At 41.6% G+C, this 24,352-nt stretch overlaps 1 protein-coding gene across 1 annotated transcript in view; it reads left to right on the plus strand.

The window, feature by feature from the left end:
* Positions 1–24,352, plus strand: part of runx1 (RUNX family transcription factor 1) — a 151,735-nt gene that overhangs the window by 15,086 nt on the left and 112,297 nt on the right. Inside the window, 4 exon segments of the mRNA XM_048198166.1 lie at positions 2,692–2,744; positions 5,030–5,083; positions 9,714–9,833; positions 9,927–10,180. The gene's annotated coding sequence lies outside the window, so the exon portion shown is untranslated.

Raw genomic sequence — 24,352 nt, forward strand, 5'->3', positions numbered from 1 at the left:
TAATTTATAGTTAATAATATAGTAAATACATGTAACAAGGTGTAACAAGGACACATTAAAATAAAATGTTACCAAAATTACTATATGTCTGGCGTAAAATGAACCCAAAATATGTTGGAAATGAAAAATCAGACACATAATTACTAGAGGCAACAATAATAATCAAAAGATGAACATTTATTAATAAGAAATTTAATAAATGTCTATTGTTTAATTATTATTCATTAAACTTATTAATAAAAATTAATTGATTAAACATATTAATAAATGTTAATTTCCAACATACTTTGGGTTCATTTTAAGCATCAATACAGTAATTTTTAAACAATAGTTGAGTTAAATAAAACTACCCAGCAGGTTGGTCAAACATTTAACCCAATCGCTGGGTTAAAACAACCCAATTGCTGGGTAAATCCATTTTCAACCCAACTTTTGTTTGGAGTTTCAACCCAACAATTTTTTGGAGTGTACAATTGTCTGGACCTCCGCTGGGAAGAAAATTCAGAGACCGGACCTGTTGGAACTTTAATTGAATCCCCCTGGACTGTACCATTTACGTTTTTGTTTGTTTCTGCTGCAGCGTTATATTGCACAGCAGCTTAATTTCCTTCAACGAGACCTCAGCTCGATCTCGCCCCGTTACCAGCCTCAATCAGGCTAATAAGCACTGGCCAATCCAGAACTCTTGGCTGCTATAATAAGGCAATTAAAGAGAGCTGGCAGACAGACACTTCCCACGATGCCGGGACTCCCAAGACAGGCCCTGCCAATGCCAATCTCTAATAGGGCCCAAAGCACAGGCCTGGGAAGATGCAATTGGATTTGAAGCCAATCAATCATTCCAGCTATTGACCTATGATTGGATTTAGAAGACATGTCAGGGCCGCTTTGATTTTAGCTCGGGCCCAATGAAGCTGAATGTGAAGGTTTATTGTTTTGGACGGACAGAGAGCGGTGTGTGGGCTTTGACACGCTGCCAGAAGAGATGGATGCGTACAATGACTGCTGTATCCATCCATCAGAGTTAGAATCCGTCATCTCATCTTTCACAGGACCGCCGTACAACATCATCCACTGCTTTTGGAGTCTGCGCTTGATCTTGTGCCTTGGAGTTTCTCAAATATCTCAGCATTTTTAAAGCAGTGATTTGGTGGAGTTTTGTCTGTGGTTTTTTCATCATTAAAAGATGGACATGCTCATCGACACCTGATTAAATGCTTGTGACTGAGCACAGTATGATTTGATGATAATGTGTACTAAATAACAAAATAAACCAAAACTTAATAAAAACTACATAGAAATTTTTTTTACATTTTTTTTAAAAAGATAAAAATGGCAAAAACACAACAAAATTACTAGAGATGCACCGATATAAAGATTTCGGCCGATACCGATACCGATAACCGATAATTCATTATATTTGAAAGGCAAAAAAAAAAACTATATATTGGCTAATAAATCTAAATTCAAATTTTTATATAATTTTTGAGAGCCTGATTACAAAACCAAAAGTCTCATCATTAAAAGCTATGTCCCAAGCACACAATTATATTGTTCTCATTATAGTTTTTATGACAGACTGCACGTTGCACTGTATTTTTTCAATCAAGTAATTTCAGTCATATTTCAAGCAATTCAAAACCATCAGTGTGCATCTGAAGTGTCTCAGCAGAAGGAAATAATCCATTATTTATCAGCTTTAATATATCGGCCAAATTGTCTTATTGGGCCAATAACGATAACACTAAAAATGAACATATAATGGCTGATATATTGTGCATCTCTAAAAATGACTTAAACATGAAAACAGATAAAATCAACACTGCTCTGTTTAAAAAAAAAATGAAATGCAATATAAATATCATAATAAATATGTTAATATAATATAATAATATGTTAATTAGCTTTCCTTTAAGATATGATTGTAATATGAAAGTTACCTTTACTCTTTCATTCAGTGTCTTTTTTCTTTCTAGCATTATCAGCATCAGCAGCAGGGTTTGCCTGGGTTTGTGTGGTAACCTTTCAGTTTTGTGCATCACAGAGGATGTCACAATTGATACGACTGATGTGAAATAGCCTGTCAATCATGATCAAAGTCTTAGCTAATATGTATGTCATGCAATCTGACATAAAAATGTTGATGTTGCACAGTCTGCCTTGGCTTTTATACAAGATCTCACCGGACTCGTATCAAACAGTGTGATAAGCAACAATCATAAAGGCCAGAAAAAAAATCATACAGCTTTACAATGTTGTAGACAATTGATTTTTCAAATAAATGCTGTTCTTTTGAACTTTCTATTCAGCAAAACTGTTTTCAACACTGATAATAATCAGAAATGTTTCTTGAGCACCAAATCAGCATATCAGAATGATTTCTGAAGGATCATGTGACACTGAAGACTGGAGTAAAGATGCTGAAAATCTTTAATCTTACAGACCCCAAACTTTTGAATGATTGTGCATTGAAAAAGTGGCATATATTTTACTGCATATGTATCATCATTCATACGGCATGCAATATATAAATAAACATAAATCACAAAGACTAATTTGCTCAAGGAAAACAACAAATTGCTCCAAGCTTTTGTAGAGTATCTTTCTCTAAAACTTTGTAAAAATTAATGTCATGTTTGGCGACAGACCTACTCCGGTAAAGGAACGCTGAAGTCTTGTGTTGTTTTTTAGTTTCAGGTGGTGTATAGCATGACCTAGATGAGGAGAACGACGGAGAAGAAGAGGTATGGTAATGCAAAGAGACCTTCAGCGTCTGTCCCTGTCGTTTAAATTACAAGAGCGAGATTAATTTTCCATTTGCAGACCTCTGAAAGATGGCAAACATCTTCCCACAAACATTCCGCTGATAAATGAAAAGCAGCGGCACTCTAGAAATAATGACATGAATTACAGCACACTCTTACTGCGGTAATCGCAGAGTAGCTATTGGATATAAAGGCTGATCAATATGCCCTCTGAAGGCCTGCAGAAGGACGTGTGAGGAAAGCCAGTCAGGCGACCGAAGACCAGACTTGAATCGAGTTTACTGAGTCTTTTGTGGATTTTTTAGACCTGAACAATGCTGTAGGTGGTGTGGCATCTCAGTCACTAACTGGAAGGTTTTTAGTTTGAACATTTCAAGGAATGAGCCGTGAACAATTAGCATTGTGCCCTTGTGCCAAATGTTGCATCGCTCCAGGAGGGTCGTCCCTGTAATTAGTGTACTGTAAGTCACTTTGGATAAATGAAAACATCTGCTAAACAACTACCTATTCTTAGAAGAGTTTAACTCTGATTGCTTGGTTAGATAAAACCATGTCATTATCTAGTGCAATGGATCAGTCTGGTTTTTCTAATATGTGGTGCCGTTGCTGACAAGCACAGCTGGACAACTGACCCAATTCAAAGGATGCAGACTTCAGAAGGCCATGCCTTCGAAGATTGCAAAAACTGAGCCTACAAAGGGTTGCTCTTGTATTGGACTTTTTTGAAAGTGATATTGATATATCTGAAAACAAATCAGGATTCACAAGTTGTCTAAATATGTTCACCTTGGTCCATTTATTTACATAATAAAGAGTATAAACTATCTACAGAGTGCAAAAGTTGGGTTCAGGAATTATATTTTCCATTTTCTCTATAAGGACATTGATTTTTAACAATAACTTAAAAACCTTTAAATACACACTGCAAAAAATGCTGTTCTTAATTAGAATTTTTGTCTTGTTTCTAGTCAAAATATCTTAAAGTTCTTAAATCAAGAAGCACAAGAAGTACAAATTATTTTCTTGTTTTCAGGAAAAATAAGTCAAAATTAAGTACGTTTTTCCTTAAAACAAGCAAAATAATCTGCCAATGGGGTAAGCAAGATAATCTTAGTCCAAACCAAGAATAAGATATATAATCTTGTTTTCAGTTTGGACTAAGATTATTTTGCTTACCCCATTGGCAGATTATTTTGCCTGTTTTAACTCACTTAATTTTGACTTATTTTTTCTAAAAACAAGAAAATAATTTGTACTTGTCAAGAAAATGCTTCTTGATTTAAGAACTTTAAGATATTTTGACTAGAAACAAGACAAAAATTCTAAGTAAGAACAGCATTTTTTGCAGTGCAGACCTACTGTGAGCTACGAGGTTGTTAATCGATGTTATTTGCTTCTGTTGAAGCTGTCAGTGTTATTTCAGCTTATTTTTTAAAACAATCATGTTTAACAGCATAATCCGTGGTGAAAAACAACATTACCCGTGAAGCTGTTAGAAAATTACACCAAGTCGAAAAGAGCAAAATGTTTAGCGCCATACACTCCCATGAAGCACTGTGAATGGCGTGGTCGAGTCTTGCTACGCTCTCAAAATATTTAAATATTTGTAAATGTATGCATTATTTTGCAATGAACTTAAAATATATTGTGTCTGTATGTATAATCAACATTTGTAAATGTGTTGTTTTATATTTCTCCATCGTTTTTAATTCGATTATGCTGTTTGCAATGCTTCATGGGATTGTGATTCTTTCCTTCGCCGTTATGCATGTACCTTTGTCTTTTTGTCCGATTTTCAAAAGAAAGATATAAGACAACATTTGAACTGCTTTATTATTTATTTATTTTTACATTTGTATTGTTTGAGTATTTTTACTCAATATTTGAGTAAGTTGAAACCCAATATTATTTAAAAGAGTAATCCAGCATTTTCTCCCCAAAAAATCCAGTCGTCACCGGCGTGCAATGAATCTTGAGATAGGCTAGGCTGCGAATGGTCCTTCTGTTCTATCCTTTGTGGCCTGGAAAAGAAGGACGCATTTGCAGGCCGCATTTGAAGAAGCATTTGAATTGGGACAGCCTTCGTCGCACCCCTGTGATGCATACGGCCTTCGAAGGACGCAGACTCTGAATTGGGACTCAGTTAATGAGTGTCATGTGCCACAACTATTTGTGTAATATATGTTTGATCTGTTCTTCATAAACTCACTATTCTAGGTAGCTGTAAATGTTTTAATAATGTGCTTTTTGTCTTTATTTTCTAGGAAATTGAACGGATCAGGTCAAGATGAGAGCCAGACTTTTGAACGCAACATGAGGTGACACTATATTTCTGCCATATTTAACCCTAAAACCAAAAGAAAATATTTTACTTATCAGTTTCAGGACCATTTAAATTTTGGGGGGTAAGATTTTTAGAAAGAAATTAATCATTTTATTCAGCAAGAATGCATTAAATTGATCAAAAGTGACAGTAAAGACATTTATAGTGTTCTAAAAATTTATATTTAAAAAATAATGTTCTTTTGAACTTCCAAATTAATCAAAGAATCCTGATAATAATCAGAAAAGTTTCTTGCAGATCATCATATTAGAATGATTTCTGAAGGATCATGTGACACTGAAGACTGGAGTAATGATGCTGAAAATTCAGCTTTGATCACAGGATATAAATTACATTTTAATATATATTCACAGAGAAAAGTGTTATTTTAAATTGTAATAATATTACACTATTTTTACTTTATTTTTGATCAGATTTGGTGAGCAGAAGAGACTTCTTTCAAAAACATTTAGTGTATTTTTTTTTTTTACATGACATTTAAGCACATTTTTCCCTAAATTCTCACTAATACAGAAAAAGAGAATTTGTGGGAAAATGTCAAGAAAAGAATCTCACAATACAAAAACAAAACGAAAGTCGGTTGTCATTGAACTACTAAAGTTCTTTAGATTTTCCCACTACATTTTATCGGACGCTCCACTTTTATCCCTACACCTCCTTTCAGTTGGGCCATTGTCCCGCAGGATACAATTGAATTGCCGTCTCTCCTGCTTCTGCGGCCCATCAGGACTGCAGCTGTGCATTATCCCATTACAGCCAAATAGTTTTGACACCCACTGACTAACCGATCCCATAGATAATATCATAAAGAGTGTGCTCGATACAAATCGGGTCAGGATAACTCATTTAACCCCACCATACATATTTCTTATGTGTAACTTGAAACGCTGGAAAAATGAAATCAATAGAAATGTTTCTTGTTAATGAAGATGTACCGGGCTGCCGTTTTTGTGGCCTGTGTGGCTTTCAGAGCTCGCTGTTTGATCTTAAATAAATCTCCCACCCACCACTGCGGTCAGACAGGCGGTCAACACAAACCCCTCTAACCTCTCCGCTTTAAGTGTTGGTTCGTGTGTAGATGTATGTGCGACAGAGTATACAAAACGTGACTGTTAAACTAGCGCTAAATCACATTTGCGATCTTTAGCAGATGCCGACGGCGGCGAAAACTGCTGACGGTCTAATATGAAACTGGATTACTTTAAGCTTGATTACTGGTTCAGTGGCAGAACATGAGTGTAAAATATTGAGGTGTTAATCGCAAAGTTTCATTCATTTTCTATGAAACATGAAAGCAACATTTTATTTCTAAAACAGATAGTTCACTCTGTAAAATTTAATTTAATCGCTGATGAGTTATATTAATGTGCCAAATTCCATATATCTACATAATCACCACTTGATTATTTATGTATTGAACATTGCTTTGATTTTTAAATTGTATTATGTTTCTGCTTTTCATTACAGTGATTTCAACAGGTTAAGGGGGTTTCATGTTTGCTAAAACATAGCTTTAATAAACTATCAGTTTAATACTTTTAAAAAAGTTTTTTACTCCTGTATACATTAAACATAGCTTTGGAGTCAGTAAGATTTAATATACATACATGCATACATACAAACATATATATTTTATTCAGCAAGGATGCAGTAAATTGATCAAAAGTGACAGTAAAGTCATTTATATACACTACAAAAAATGCTTTTCTTACTTAGTATTTTTGTCTTGTTTCCAGTCCAAATATGCATAAAAAATCTTAAATCAAGATGCATTTGCTAAAGTAGTAAAATGCCATAAGATATTATGTCTTGTTTTCTTGTTTCTGTTTAAATTAAGATTATTTTTCTTACCACATTGGCAGATAATTTTGCTTTTTTAAAGCAAAAACTCACTTAATTTTTGAGTTATTTCCCCAAAAAACAAGACATGTCATTTTACTCATTTATTAAATGCATATTGATTTAAGATTTTTTAGATATTTGGACTGGAAATAAGACAAAAAATACTAAAGTAAGAAAAGCATTTTGTGCAGTGTATTTCAAATAAATGCTGTTCTTTCTATTCATCAAATAATGCTGAAAAATAAAATGTACCATGGTTTTTCCACAAATATATGAACTGTTTTCAACATTGATAATTATCAGAAATGTTTCTTGATCAAATCAGCATATTTGAATGATTTCTGAAGGATCATGTGACACTGAAGACTGGATTAATGATGCTGAAAATTCAGCTTTGATCACTGGGTATAAATTACATTTTACAGTATATTTACATAGAAAACAGTTATTTAAAATTGTAATAATATTTCACAATTTTTACTGTATTTTTAAACAAATAACTGCAGCCTTGGTGAGCAGAAGAGACTTTCAAAAGCATGGAAAAATGTTACCAACTCCAAACTTTTGAACAGAGTGTATGTATTGTCATTAACCTCTTTAAAAAGTAATTAATGAAGTCATCAAATTAACAAGAGAAAGAAAATATTCTCTGGTTTGTTGGTTTGACCCACCTATGATCAGAGATCACTTTTCATGGTGAGAAGATATGAATCCTGAGATAAGAAAGTGTTGAGGATATTATCTCTGGTGGAAGGGCCTGTGGAAAGACACACACACGCACACACTGGTTTTTATGTTTTATGGCGAATTTCCATAGACATAAGGATTTTTATACTGTACAAGCTGTATATTCTATCCCCTAACCCTAAACCTACCCATCACAGAAACCTTCCTTGCATTTTTTACATTTTTAAAAAATATCACTTAGTATGATTTGTAAGCTGTTTTTCTCATGGGTAACCAAACTATTTCGTATATTGCCATTTTTGTGGGGACATTGTGTCTTCATAACATAGGGTTTACCTGAACCACACACACACACACACACACACACAGAGTATAGTGATAAAGCGAGAGCGGTCAGCCCCCCTCACCCCTCCTCTCTCACATACATCACTGCCTCCCGTTTGCACGACGGTACGCATTGATCGGCCGTCATACTGATCACATTACAAGCCAACCATATTAGATTTGCATTTTTAATTTAACTTCCAAAAAAACACCATTGACCGGGAGATGAGAGGGGAATTTTTGAGACGCATAAATGTTGGACAGAGGCCGTAGAGGTCAATGGTGGATTTAAGTGACATGCATTAAGAGACCGTAAACCTCAAGCACAGATTCAAGGTGAGGCTGGTGCTCAAGATCATGATCATGTTTACATGGCCATAAAAATCTGCCATAAAAAAGTTCTTAAGCTTATCTTACCTTTATGGATTCAACAAGCAAAATCCCATCTCTGATTTTGTTAGTGTGAATAAAATGTTTTTTTATGCTTCAGAAATCATTCTAATATGCTGATTTGCTGATTGTTGAAAACTGCTACATTGTATTCTTCAGGATTCTTTGAAGAATAGAATGTTCAAAAAAACAGCATTTATTTGAAATAGAATCTTTTGTAACATTATAAATGTCTTTACTGTCACTTGCTTTATAAACATATTCATTTCTTAAATTTTTTAAAAGTTAAACTTTTTTATGTTTAGTGCTGCTAGACATGCTGAAATTACACACCTCACCTTTAAAGGTATAGTTATCATTTACTCATCCTAATATTTTATTTTGTTTGTCCTAATATTCATAAAGTATTCCTTGACTGATTACACCGCGTCCTAACCAGACATGATGCGATAAGATTCCAGCGACAAACAATTTGTCTGTCCACACCAGACGCGATGCAACTTTGAGACAAGAAAAAGCCAATCAATAATCACAGCCAATCAGAAGAGCGCGTGGGCGGGCTCTCTCAGCAAGCTTCCGGCACTTGCAACAAAATGGATAAGTACATAAGCAAATTCACGAATATTACACCATTTTAACATTACTGAAACAATTTTCGTCATAGAATACACTTGTCTGTTCACAATGAGTTTGAACGTTCTTGTTTCCTTTCATTTATTTTGAAAAACTGAGGTGAATTTTCCATTGTTGATTTCAGTACGGCTATAAAAGACACATAAAATGATATTTCAGACTCTCATTAGACACTTTTAACATTAAATAAAGCACATAAACAGTACTTGAGATTATCATTGCCATACTTTGTGTTGTTCCAGCCACAACGTCACAGAAAAATAGAAACAATTTCTAAAATAAAACTGTCGCGTGTCGCCGTTGCAGCTGGTTATTGGACAAAAACTCAGAATAACGTAGAAAAGATACTTTTTATCGTGTCGCGTCTCATGTAGTTAGGACACGGTATGACTCCTCTGAGATTTTATTATTTTTAAGAGTCTGTCCAAAATGTTGTTAGTTTTATAATCTAGTGCAATGACTGATTGAGACTCTATAACCAAATAGATGGTTGAGTGGGACAAGTTGCAAATTGAAAGTAACCTCATGACCCCCTGAACCCCCCTCATTAATAACACTAAATGACATTAAACTGGGGGATGTTTTGGTCCTTTGTTTGATGTTTTAGTGTTGATTCTGCTTATCTTGAATTCGGCCTTAGGCTTGATCACAATCAAAATTGAATGTGTATCATAGATTGATAGAGGCTATGTGCTTGATATTTATGGCCTCTTTGCCTTTAATTTCAGTCAATTGTAAAGACACTGGAAATAAATGGGATTAAAACATCATGCAAGCCAGATTCGAACTCATGTTCCCAAGAGCACCTGCATGACCCACTGCGCCACCGCTCAAAACTTGCCTATCAGGTTTGTTGTGCATTACCACACATCTGTTTGATACATTTGATTTAACCTTCTTACTACTATAAGTTAGCAGTTTCATTGCTTTTATTGTCTAAGGAATGGATGAATTGTGTGGTACTGTGGGCAGTTCGACCACAACCACAAGCAATTTCTGTGAGCCAATCAATGTGGAGAAGAAAGCAGAGCCGCCTCCTTCTGCCAATGACAAGATGGGCGGCAGTGACCAGTGCCATGCCAATAGGGAATCGATACAACGCAAAACCCGACATCAATCCCACAAAACCTGCAAGACGATCAGACGCACAGAGAGGAACACACACTCCATCATCGTCTTAATAGTCTGACTGGAGGTCAGTAAGTTTTATCGTAGCTCAGCTTTCTGCATCAAACATGTCCCTTCTAACTCAACATGGACCACTGACGGGTCATATATACTAATGTTGCCCAGAAAGTGCTTTTTAAATGTCGCTGTTTGTCAAAGTCAGGATCAGACTTCTTAAGCTCAAGAACTATGTGGACTTGAGAGGCCTTGTCTAGCTAAATGGTAAAAAATATGGTAAAAAAGCCTAGTGGTTGAAGTTTAGCTTCTGGTATTCCTCAGAGTGGTCAAAACACACAACAAGTGTAACATTTAAAGAAAAAAGCAGTTAAGGTGTGTCCCATTTGGCATACTTATGCACTATTCTATGCCGTTTTGTAGTATAAATAGTGTGTTTAGTGTCCAGTGTTGTAGTTGAGACCAGCTCATTCTAGAGTATGTTGAGTCCGAGTCGAGACCGAGACCAGAAAGTTTGGAGTTCTAGACACGAGAGGTATCTGATCTTTCTGAGGTGAACTAACAGACTGCATAGCCTCAAACCCTGCTAAGCAATTCATTAATCAATCATTTTTTACTCATAATTTTCCATTTCACATTTATTTGTATAGTGCATTTCACGATACATATCATTTCAAAGCAGCTTTACAGAGAATGCATGTCAACATTACAATTTAAAGAATGCAGTTATCAAATAATGTAATAATTTAGGCAATTAATTTACAATCACTGTTAGCAGTTTAACTGAAGGTAGAAGCAATGAGCTCCTGGAAAAATGAATTAACAATATTTAATATTTAATGAATTAACAATATATAATTATTAACAATAATTAGGATATATAGAAATCATAATTTGGCCTTTGTGGCTGTATTAGCCTATAGTTTACTTTTTATTACAAATGTGACAAACGTTTAGTAGCATGTGTTGGGGAATTTAAAATGTAACATTTCAATTATATTCTGCTAAAATAAATGAAATTACTTGAAAAAAGATTTGTTAATTTTGCTGAACGAGATTCAAAGATCCAAGTCAGTAAAATTATCCGAGTCCTGCTGCCTTTGCACTAACGTTAGTCTCAAGTCATGCGCAGTTGCACACAAGAAAATCACCAAGCGTTGGACGTGTCAACCAAACATCAATTTACAGAAATAATAACATACAGTAATAATCATAAAATATTTTGAATGAGACTCGAGTGGACTCGGGAATGAGTCTGATTCCTAATACTTTCGAGTCAATTCCGAGTCAAAATGCACATGAGTCCATGACAAGACCAAGACCATTACAATATGGTCTCGAGACCGAGTCCAAGACCGAGTCCGAGTCTAAAGTACTACAGCACTGCTAGTGTGTTCACACTAAAAATTCCAAGAAGAAAAAGTGCACTTCAAATACCCGGATGATGCACTTAATTAACCGAAAATATAAATGTAGAATGTTGGACACTTCATACACTCATTTCAAGTCACATCTTCCATCCATCCATCCACAGTGGTGTATAAAGTACTCGAAAACCATACTTAAAAGTAAAAGTATAGATATCTTACCAGAAAATGACTTTGGTAGAAGTTAAAGTCACTGTTTAGAATGTTACTTGAGTAAAAGTTTTAAAGTATGTGAAATTTTTTGTACTTAAGTACGAAAAGTATTTTTTTGATATTAAAAGTACTTAAGTATTGAAGTAAATGTAAATTACAAAAGAAGCAAAAAAATATGATTAAAAATTGTTCTATACACAGTTTGAGCAGCAAGATTGTGTTTAGTTTTAACTCTTTCTTACATTTTGTTTCTTTAAATTAAATAAATGGCTAAATGTTTATTGTCATTTTTATACATAAAAAATACTAATATATTAATTCAGGGTATCCGTGGGGTCTTGAAAAGTATTAAAAGGTGATAAATCAATTTTGGGAAAATTAAGACCCTTAAAAAGTATTAAAAAGTCTTATCACGGCTTTATAAAGTCTTAATTTTTTGAATTTAGTCATTTTTATTAAAAAAACGAACAGGTACATAAACTAGGCTATTGTGGGTGCGTTCGTAAAATTACCGCGAAAATGTTTTATGTATGTTTTATGTTTTCTAATACGTCACCGACGGAATGGTCCAGCGCTGCGCGGCGCCATCTGTAGGACAAAGCTCAGCAAAGATGTAGGAATATCTGATCAGAGTTGTACACGGATACACATTTTTAAATAAATCTGCCGTGGCAAAGCTACTGAAAGTGATTTTCGGTGCTGGAAATCCATATATCATTTGCTGAAACAAACTCGTCATGGAGAGCGCGTCTCATGGTTGCGTAGTAACGACAGACGCCACCGCAGCGCCCGAGCGCTTTGGAAAGAAGAAAGCGGCGCCGACGCGTTTTCCATGCGTTTTTAGACGCGACATATGAACGGTCCCTAAAAGAGTTCAAATGGTTCAACGCACCAAATGCGAGTAGAATCAGCGCTGAAACGTGTTCGGTAACTTTTTTTTTTTTTTTTTTATGAATGTGTTGGGAATTAAATATATAATTTGCAACGGCTGTGATTTAATTATATAGCATGCTTGCTGTAGCAGGTGTGTGTTTTCATTTTCGATTAACTGTAAATGCTACTTTGCTTGTGATGTTTAAATTTGCATTTAGAATGATTTTTAATTCTGTTGTTTACAAAGAGAAGTTTCAGTGTCACATGATTCTTCAAAAATGCTGATTTGCTGCTCAAGAAACTTATTATTTATATTATTAAGGTTAAAATGCAGTTTTTGCTGCTTAAAATTGTGGAAATCCAATTTAAACATTTCTGGTAAGATTTAAAAAATACAAAAATTAATACTTTAATCTGTCATACTTTAAAGTGATAAAGTGAGTGAAGAGTGAAGGCATTTAAAATGTTACAGAATATTTCTATTTAATAAATAATATATTTGATAAATACATGTAATATAATTTCAAATAAATGCTGTTATTGAACTTCCTGTTTTTCAAAGAAAACTAACAAATATCACCGTTTCCACAAAAATATGAAGCAGCACAACTGTTTTCAGCATTGATAATAATCATAAATGTTTCTTGAGTATCAAATCAAATTGTAATTGTTCTGAAGGATCATGTGACACTGCAGACTGGAGTAATGATGCTGAAAATGATCACAGGAATAAATTACATTTTACAGTACATTTCGCAGGTACTTTAACAATAACAATTATATATATATATATATATATATATATATATATATATATACACACACACATATAAAATAATGTGTGTGTTTCCATCGTAGGTTAGGTCTTAAATTTCATGTAAGGTGGTATTAAAAAGGTCTTAAAAAGTCTTAAATTTAACTTGTTCATATCTGCAGATACCCTGTAATTATACATTGATCGTTCATGTTAATTCATAGTGCATTATAACTAATGTAAGAGACAACTTGTTAAAATGTAAAAAAAAAAACTTGTTAAAAAACAAATGTTAAAATGTAAATGTTGAAATTAAAAATAAACAATACTTTTATTAACCTTATTTAATGTTACAAATGGGCTCTTATTGTAAAATGTTACTATTTCATATAAATCCAAACTGTCATGCTTAAAAATTGCCATCTTTACACACAAAGGCATAGCATGGGTCTATTATATATATACGTTCACACATTATTTGGCTCTATTTTAGAAAAATTGATGATTACCTAATGAAAATATGTGTTACAGTACCGATAAAAACTGAAATTGAATAGGCTACATTTCTGATTTGTTATGCTTCTGTCGCTGTACGATGAGAATACAGTTTAAATATGCATCTTTGCCGGATAATGAATGCACAACAGCGAACAAATGGATATAAACTAATGCAAATGAATGGTAACAGTCGTGACATACAGTTGTTGTTTTTTTGTCACATTGTTTTAACCGCTTGAGGTACTAATGTTAGCATCCTCTCAGCCTCGACGGCAAACATGCTGTTCTCCACTAATGCAGCATCTACTGAAAAAACTAATTACTTTATAATGATATGAAAACATGTACTGTAGTATACACTGTGTAACATACCGTTTTGTTGTCCGTTTTTGAAGTATCCCGCTCTGTGCAGCGCGCAGCCTCACCTCATGTGTCAAAACAAACTCTACGAAGCATTGGTGATAGTTTTTACTCCGCCTCTAGAGGTCGCTCTCGTACTGTATAATGACAGCGCACTCTTCTCAGCCGCTCCAGCAACGGACACAACCCGGAAAATGAAATCAACCGTGGTTGTGCGGTACTTGTTTGCACATGCTTGCTTGCAGTCTGTGTTCTTCCGCCTTTATTTTGTAGTAAGTAACGAAAATGCTTTGGGAAAATGTATCGGAGTAAAAGTATACAATTTATTTAGGAAATGTAGTGGAGTAAAAGTAAAAGTTGACAGAAATATAAAAACTCAAGTAAAGTACAGATTCTCCCAAAAAATACTAAGTACTGTAACGAAGTATTATTACTTTGTTACATTACACCACTGTCCATCCATCCATCCATCCATCCATCTGTCATTCTATCTATCTATCTATCTATCTATCTATCTATCTATCTATCTATCTATCTATCTATCTATCTATCTATCTATCTATCTATCTCTCGGTCTGCCAGTCTGTCGGTCTATCTATCTTGATTTTTGGTTTCTGAAATTTGGTACATCACTTCTAGTGCAAAGTGTCCATAGATTGAATACAAAAAAAGTCTACAGACATGTTTTATAGAGTCCCAACTGTGAAAAGTTTGCTTCCAACATTGTTTGCGATGTATAAGAACCTTTGAGCATCAGTTAGTATGTAACGATAGCTGTGGCTTGGAAAGTTGACGACAAAGTACCCAAGTTCCCAAGATTCTTTGTGTTGCATAACAATGGCTTCTTTGGCATGGAAAGTACTGTTGACTAATGACTATTATTTTCAATCCCTACACCCAGTAGAAACTTCAAAGCTTGCACTGTGAAGGCCAAAGCCTTCGTGAAGAGGCGTAGACATGGTCATTTCTGATTAACCATGCTGAGCATTGCTCCTAAAGCACCCAGAGTTCTCTGTAATTCTGTATAACTTAGACTGACTCCTTCCAAACGCCCGTCACGTTAAAGAGAGAGGGAGTGTAAACAGAACTCTCCGCCTCCTCCTATTCTCTTCCTTATTTCCCGATCTGTTATGTCTTGACATCTCCATTAACTCATAAATCCAATACAGTGGAGCTCGACAGAATCCGTCTGCAGGCGAGGTTGGGTGGAGGGAGCGAGTGGAGCTTGGAGAGGAGGAGAGAGGGATGGGAAATGATGAGAAGATCAATCGGTCCCTGGGCTGTCACTCCGCTCGCTCGTTTTCACATCTATCTCCACCCTCCTCCCTCCGTCCGTCGGAGACTGACACCACCCCTCCTTTCTCTGGCAGGCCCGGCGGATTCTGCAGGCACGGCTGTTTCGGGCCGGCAATAATCCGATTGAGTGTGGGATCAATGACAAGCTGTGGTCAGCGATCTGTAGTCGCTCCGGCTCCCATTGCACGCTGACCACAGGATCCCCAAACCGCTGACCACCTAACCGGCATGGCCTGACCACTAATTTGGTCTGCTACGCCAAGGCGCCTGGCCAAGGTGGGCAAGTAAAACTGGCATGTGAAGGGCCGAAATATACTGCAATTATGACTCCAAGTGTTGGATATGTTTCTGTAGCTTAACTCTAGTAATGTCAAGGTCAAGGGTTTACCTTAAAATTAATAGTTTATACTTCAATTAATGCCAGAATTTATACTTTATACTGAAAACTTTATGATGCTTTTTGTTTGAAATTCGAGCGCTCTATAAATCTGGACCACCGCCTCTTCAGAGTTTGTATTGTAATTTGATATAAATAAAAACATCTATTGAAAGAGATGGAAGGAAGTCTGGCGGAAGCTAGATATTTTTAAAATATTCATATTTAGAAAGTTATAAAGTAAAATATCTAGCTTCCGCCAGACTGCCTTCCATATACGTCGCCTCAGTTACACATTTTTTGTAAGTTGAATACAGAATCCGTAGGACGTATTGTAAGCGTTTTGAGCTGTGAGAGGCATTACACTTTCTTCGTAAGTTGAATACGGAAGGCAGTCTGGCGTAAGCTAGATATTTTACTTTATAACTTGTTAAATATGGATATTTTTCTTATGCAAACGCAGTTTTGCTTCAGAAGGCCTTTACTAACCCCCCAGGGATGTACGTTTGGAGTACGTTTATAATGGATGGATGCACTTTCTTGAGCTTCATACTCATTGTTTCCCGTTCACTGCAATTATTAAGCTTGGACACATCAGGATATTTATTAATATAACTCTGATTGTGTTCATCAGAAAGAAGAAAGTCAAATACATCTAGAATGGTTTGAGGTGAGTAAAGCATGGGGTAATTTTCATTTTAAAGTGAACTAATCCTTTAATGACAGACTAGAGCAGTTTTATTAGGCTGCTGTCCCTTTAAGAGCTAATGCACGGATCCAATATACTGTTACACACGTGTTTTCTTTCCCAACTGTGTACGTTTACTTAAGACATAACCCTTTGTTTACGTGAATACATTTTTGTGTGTGCATGTTTACGCGTGTATCCGAAGCCCATTTGCTTATCCGTCTTCGGCTCCGACTCGGAGTGCGCACACAGAAAGCCGGCTTGGGAACGCCGTCTCTTTTGCGGCTTAATGCACTTTTAATAACACTGTTTAATATCAAACACGTCCTACTGTTTAGCAACAGTGTACGGCATTTTACAATACCCACATATTTGGCTGATTTGAATGTTAAGTGGACAGAATGCGGCAGCGTTGCACAACAATCGTCTTCCCTTGATTATCTTGTTTGAAGCCAAAATCGGAATCAAAATCCAATTACGATTAATCACACAGCCCTAGTCATGGGTTTACCTTATAAATAATATTCTTAGTCCCCTGTTTATACTTGCCAGAGTTTATACTTGAAAGTTTTCCAGCTCTTTACAACTTTATGAACAGAAAGTGATGCTTTTTGTCTGAAATTCGAGTGCTCGATAAATCTGCACCAGAGTTTCGCCCGTGGGTGTTGGTCAGCCATCCTCTCCTCTTGATTGTGTTTGTGTGTTTCTTGTGTGCTTGCGGTGTTCTCGGGTTTCCTTAATGGTTCCCAGGATGCATTGTGGCTGTGGCGGGGGGAGGCTCAATGAGACACATGAGATGCAGCCCAGCGAAGGATATGGCCATCATTGACATCTTCCACAATTCATATCCTCAGCCATTGCAGGGAATGTATAATGTAAACACCTCTCTGATTCATGCATTAGCCGTTAACAGCATTAGGAAGTTGGATAAAGACGGAATTGCAGGTGATGGAACCATGCAGGACTGATTGTTCCATTAGCGTAACATTTTTGTGTGATTTTTTTTTTTCCAAAAGAACCATTACAGCATACACATTCTCTCTCGATAACCTTTCCTCTTTCCCAGGAGGCTACACTCCAATGCATGGAAAAACTTTTCTTCACAGTTTTTTTTTTTTTTAACAATAATCGCACAGAATCAGCATTATTCTGGTCAGAGGTTTGCTCGATATCTTTGTAGAAACTAATTAAACAAAGTCAGTGCATCTGATGTGGATGGATGGCTTTTTAATGATGTCAGCTGAAGTGAATATGCAAGCGTTCTCGCACCAATGGCAAATTGCAGATTGATTTTTCTAGGGTGTCATTACATATTATTAAAATCTCACGCACCGAGTGAGGAGAGCGTTGTTGAAGACACTGGATTAGATTGCGGCATCTTGCAGACATTAGACGGTCAACAGGCTCCTTCTAGAACTGTGCTTCACATTTTCAATGCTCTTCTAACTCTCAAAATGTATTGTCAAGAAATGCAATACTGATGAAAACTACTATGCGTCTTTTGCAGCATCTTGCGCCAAGGCAGTAACCATGTCTTGAGCATTGGGTGGGGGGGGACCAAAAGGGGGGGCACTTCCAATTATTGAGGGGGACTTGTTAACTTGCTCAAGTTAAAAGAAATTCAACTTTTAAAAAATGCATCTCTACACTTTGCGATTTTTTTCCGTTTCACAGACACGTTTCTCGCGTTTTTAACAGCAAAAATGCATTCTAGGTGAATCTGCCCTTATGTTGTAATTACGCAGTTAGATTAAAATGAAGAAACTGGAGTTTTTATATTTTTACATAGTGGACAGTAAAAAAAAAACAGTAAAAACAAACAACAACAACACAGACTTACAGAGACTTAGGACCAGAAGATGCAGCAGATGCTGATAGAATTTTCATTTTTGGTTGAACTATCCCATGAATCCCATCTCTGGAAAACCTTTTAGAACAACAGTGAAAACGTCTCGGTTACGTATGTAACCCTCGTTCCCTGAAGGAGGGAACGGAGACGTACGTCAGTAGTGACCGACGAATTGGGATATCGCTTAGAGAGCCCTATCATCTTCGTGTAAACTAAAACAAGCCAATGGAATTGGCGTGCGATATTTGCATAATGCGCACCGCCCCCGACAGGTGTATATAAATAGGAAGCGGATGCAATCGCACTCTGTTTTTCGCTGAGGAGACAACTGGTGTCCGCACTACAGCGAGGGTACAGAAACTGTGGCGACGGGACGTACGTCTCCGTTCCCTCCTTCAGGGAACGAGGGTTACATACGTAACCGAGACGTTCCCTTTCAGTCGGTCACGTTCGACGTACGTCAGTAGTGACCGACGAATTGGGATCCCAACTAAAACGCCACAGTTACGAAACCCCTTCCAGTGCCCAGCGCAAGCTCAGCCGCCCATAGCACCGGCTGACGGTGAAGGGGGCGAGCTTACACCGAGAGAGTCTACTGCTGTCTAACCAATACCCACTAAGTAAACTAGACTACACTGGGGAAGCGAACCCGTGAGGGACGCTGCGGAGACCACTACCTACCCAATGGGGGAGGAGTTTACGTGGGAATACACATATGGACTGGCCCGGGGGCAGTACGCATATGGAGTCCCTGGGATGGCTCCACCTGGTTAGGGGGAGACTCATCTGACAGGTGACAGCAGAGCTGGCTCTGCTAAGGGAAGACACGGACTCGGCCCGTAGGGAGTTTTAAACCGTGGAAAATACACATATGGGACCGCTCACGTAGAGGGGTCACGACATATGGGCCCCAGCCAACAGACAGCGTCAGCGACGGATGTAGGCCTGGCATCAGACACTCCGCAATGTCCGAGCCGAAGGGGGAGGCGGAGGAGCTCGACAGGGTTCGCCAAGCGGGGAACACGACTGGAGAGAAGTATGCACGTATCCGGCCAGTGGCGGGAATGGCATTGCAAGCCGACACTTAGAGTGGGTACAACACGTCTACCGACTAGTGGATGCGAGTACACGTGAAGATACCGGCTCTACACGTAGGCTATAAAACCTAGCGAACGTGTTGGGTGTCGCCCAGCCCGCAGCTCTACAAATATCTGTCAGCGAGGCGCCATGAGCCAGCGCCCAGGAAGAGGCCACCCCTCTGGTGGAGTGGGCTCTCAACCCGAGCGGGCAAGGCACGCCCTGGGATTCATACGCCAAGGCGATGGCATCCACTATCCAGTGGGCCATCCTCTGCTTGGAGACAGCCTTTCCCTTCTGCTGGCCTCCGTAACAGATGAAGAGCTGATCTGAGGTCCTGAAGCTTCGCGTTCTATCCACGTAAACGCGCAGAGCGCGGACGGGACAGAGCAAAGCTAGGGCTGGGTCTGCCTCCTCCGAGGGCAGCGCTTGCAGGTTCACTACCTGATCTCTGAAGGGAGTGGTAGGAACCTTGGGCACGTATCCAGGCCGGGGTCTCAGAATAACGTGAGAATCACCGGGCCCGAATTCTAGGCACGTTTCGTCGACCGAAAATGCATGCAGATCCCCTACCCTCTTCAGGGAAGCCAATGCAACCAGAAGAACCGTCTTAAGAGACATTAGTTTCAGATCGACTGATTGCAAAGGCTCAAAGGGATGACCCTGGAGAGCTGTGAGAACCAGGGTCAAATCCCAAGAGGGTACGGAGGAAGGGCGAGGAGGATTGAGTCTCCTGGCCCCCTCAGGAATCTGACGATCAGATCGTGTCTCCCCAGGGACTTACCCTCAACTGCATGGTGATGTGCGGCAATAGCGGCAACATACACCTTCAGGGTGGAGGGAGACAGCCTTCGCTCCAACCCATCTTGCAGAAAGGAAAGCACGGATCCGACCGAACATGATCGGGGGTCCTCTCGGCGAGAGGCGCACCATTCGACGAACAGGTTCCACTTCAACGCATAGAGACTCCTAGTGGAAGGAGCTCTAGCGGAAGTGATGGTGTCTACGACCGCTTGCGGGAGATCACTCAGAACCTCCGCATCCCGTCCAGGGACCACACGTGGAGGTTCCATAGATCGGGACGCGGGTGCCACAAGGTGCCCCGTCTCTGAGTCAGGGGGTCCTTCCTCAGAGGAATCGGCCAGGGAGATGCTGTCGCGAGGAGAATGAGGTCTGAGAACCAGGTCCGAGTGGGCCAGTACAGAGCCACTAACAGAACCTGCTCCCCGTCCTCCCTGACCTTGCACATGAGTTGTGCAAGAAGGCTCACTGGGGGAGACGCATGTTTGCGCAGACCCGGGGGCCAGCTGAGTGCCAGGGCATCCGTGCCGAGCGTGCCGCCGGACAGGGAATAAAACCACTGGCAGAGGGCAGTTTCCGGGGAGGCAAACAGGACTACCTGGGCCTCGCCGAAACGCTGCCAAATCAGCTGGACCGCCTGGGGGTGGAGCCGCCACTCGCCCGCAAGTAGATGCTGCCGTGACAGCTCGTCGGCTGCACGGTAGAGCACACCTGAGACACGAGTGGCCCGAAGGGACCTCAGATCCTTCTGACTCCACAACAAGAGATGGCGGGCGAGTTGCGACATGCGACGGAAGCGTAGACCACCTTGACGGTCGATGTACGCAACGGCCGCAGTGCTGTGTGAGCGGACTAGAACGTGCTTGCCTGACAACAGCTTCTTGAAGCGGGCCAGCGCAAGACGAACCGCTAGCAACTCGAGGCAATTGATATGCCAATGCAGCTGAGGCCCCGTCCAAAGACCTGTCACTGCATGCCCGTTGTACGTGGCCCCCTATCCCGTGGCAGAGGCATCTGTGGAGACCACAGCGTGCCTGGACACTTGTTCCAGGGGTACTCCGGCCCGCAGGAACGAAGGGTCCGACCACCGGACAAGGGTGCGACGGCAGCTCGGTGTCACGGGGACACGGAGCATGCCGCACTGCCACGCCCATCTCGGGACCCGGCCGCGGAGCCAGTGTTGAAGCGGTCTCATATGAAGCAATCCGAGCGGCGTTACCGCGGCTGCAGATGCCATATGCCCCAGGAGCCTCTGAAAATCTTTCAGTGGAGCCGCTGTCCTGCACTTGAGCGAGCTCAGGCAGTTCAACACCGACTGGACGCGCGCCTCTGTGAGACGCGCAGTCCGTGCGACCGAGTCTAGCTCGAGACCGAGACAAGAGATCCTCTACCCGGGGGCGAGTTTGCTCTTGTCCCAGTTGACCTGAAGACCCAACCGGCTGGGAGCTACAACCATGTCGGGTAGGACTTTGTACTGACATGCCCGACCCTCGAACGCAGACCGACCTAGGAAGGGTCTGCGTCGAGGCAGAATCGAGGCATGAAAGCATGCGTCCTTCAGGTCCATTGCTGCAAACCAATCCTGGGGACGGTCCAGGATTGGCCGTAGCCCACCGCCCTTTCTCGGTACAATGAAGCAGGGGCTGTAGAACCCCGACTTCATATCGGCTGGAGGGACCGGCTCGATTGTATCCTTCGCCAGGAGGACAGCAATCTCCGCCCGGAGAACAGGTGCATTGTCCAACGACACCTGAGTGAAGTGGACAGCCCTGAAGACCGGGGGACGCCGGGCGAACTAAATCGCATAGCCGAGTCTGATAGTACGAATGAGCCAACTGGACAGGCTGGGGAGCGTGATCCACGCTTCCAGACACTGAGCCAGCGGGACCAAAGGCACCACAGACGCACCGGGGGTGGGGCAGCAAGGCAGAGAGGGACCCGACCCGGACGGCTTGGGGGCGGCCCGGAGTGGGGTCGGACTCTGCGAGGCAGCAGTGTGCATGGGAGACAGCGCACGGGGCACGGTCTGCACCAACACACTGCCACCTGCTGGCGAATGGGGAGGGAGCTGTCAGCGGCGAGGCGGAGCCTAGCACACTGGCAGACACCCCTTGTTGTGACCTGGAGTTTGAGGAAACTGCTCTTTTTGTGAAAAAGTGGGTACCGCTGGACTCCGGAGAGCCAGCGGCGGTGGACAGACAAACACAAATTCCCCCCGGCCCTCCTCCGGGGGTGGGAGAGATGGTGGAAAACTCTCCCGAAGAGCAAGATCCTTCCCCTCCAGGTTGCCCGTCTCAGTGCCGTGTCTTGCTCTTACGTTTACCACCGGGCTTAGCGGAGACGGGCTGGGCACCACGCCCGCGACCGGCACCCTGCTGTCTGGCTGGTGTAGGCTGCTGCTTTGCCGTCTTAGCAGGGGCGGAGGACGATGCAGGCGGGCGCCCTCGGCGACGAGCGGGCTGAGGCTGAGCCACGGGCGGCTGGGTGGAGGCAGCAGCGGACCGCCGTGGCATGACGTGACTGATAGCCTCAGCCTGCTTCTGTGCAGCGGAGAACTGTTGGGCGAAGCTCTCCACCGCGTCGCCGAATAGGCCGACCGGGGACACGGGGGAGTTCAGGAACCGCTGCTTGTCGGCATCCCGCATGTCCGCGAGGGTCAGCCAGAGGTGGCGCTGCTGGACTACCAAGGTAGACATCGCGTGACCAACAGCGCGTGCTGTCACCTTCGTTGCCCGGAGGGCAAGGTCAGTGGCAGCGCGCAGCTCCCCCAGCAGCTGTTGGTCAGGACCTTCCTGGGGCATCTCCGACAGCGCCTTTGCTTGGTGAACCTGCAAGAGGGCCATCGCGTGCAGGGCGGAGGCAGCCTGCCCACAGGAACTGTAAGCTTTCTCAGTCAGACCGGCTGAGAACTTACAGGCCCGGGACGGGAGACGCGGCTCACCACGCCAGCCGGTGGCTGTTGGACACAACTGCATCGCAACCGAGCGCTCGACTGGCGGGATCCTCGCGTACCCCCTGGCTACCCCGCCGTCCAGGGAGGTGAAGGCGGACGGGGGGCCAGGCCTGGTACGGGCACTATACGGTGTCTGCCAAGACCTGGTCACCTCATCATGCACCTCCGGGAAGAAAGGCATTGGGGCGGGACGCTGGGGCTGCCCAGCGCGACCCCCCCCAAGTACCAATCATCCAGCCGAGATGGGCCGGGACAGGGTGGAGGGTTCCACTCGAGCCCGACGCACAAGGCTGCCCGAGAGAGCACAGCCGAGAGTTCGGGATCCGACTCGGCCACCGCTACCGTCCCGGAGGGCGGCAGCGCGTCCGGATCTTCCTCTCCCGAATTCTCAAACTCGCCTTCCGACGCAGCGACCGACATCTGATCCTCCGCCGGCGCACCGAAGGTAACGGCTGGACAGTCCGAAGAGGGCCCAGCGGAAACCAACGGGCGAAAGATGGGTTGCGGTGCTGGCGAGGGGGCAGGGGCCCGAGGAGCGTTTCCGCTCGGCGGGGGAGCCCTGACCGTTATCCTCAGGCCGCCCTCCCTATACAGCGCCGTACCGTCCTTCCGGTTCCCACCGGAAAAAACGGTCGTACGCGGCATAGGAGAGGGGACTCCCGCTTCCTGAGACTTCAGGAAGGAGAGCCTCGACCTCAGCACCGCGATGGTCATGTTCCCGCAATGGGAACATGAACCATCCACAAAAGCTGCCTCAGCGTGCTGAACGCCCAAACACGAGATGCAGCGATTGTGCCCATCAGCAGGGACCAGGGAACGACCGCACCCAGTAACGCACAGACGAAATGACATACTGTCAGGGTTCGTCTGTAAAGCTCTTTTAGAAGGGGAAGTCAACTCACTCGTGCTGAAGCACCCAGGGAGCGACGCGATGTGTCAGGTACACCACTCCCTGACACACCGAGGAACCGGCCCAAATCGCTCACACACACACTCTTTGTGTTGCCGTGAAAACAGCAGTTTTAGAGCTTATAGCTCAGCTCCTCGGACACTCGCGACCTCGCTGAACGTGCCCTCTTCACCAGCACTGAAGCTCGCTGTAATCCTCTTCTTGAGCTTTATTTTTGCAATGTTTTAATT

Source organism: Megalobrama amblycephala, linkage group LG7 (genome assembly GCF_018812025.1).
Source record: "Megalobrama amblycephala isolate DHTTF-2021 linkage group LG7, ASM1881202v1, whole genome shotgun sequence".
Lineage (NCBI taxonomy): Eukaryota > Metazoa > Chordata > Actinopteri > Cypriniformes > Xenocyprididae > Megalobrama > Megalobrama amblycephala.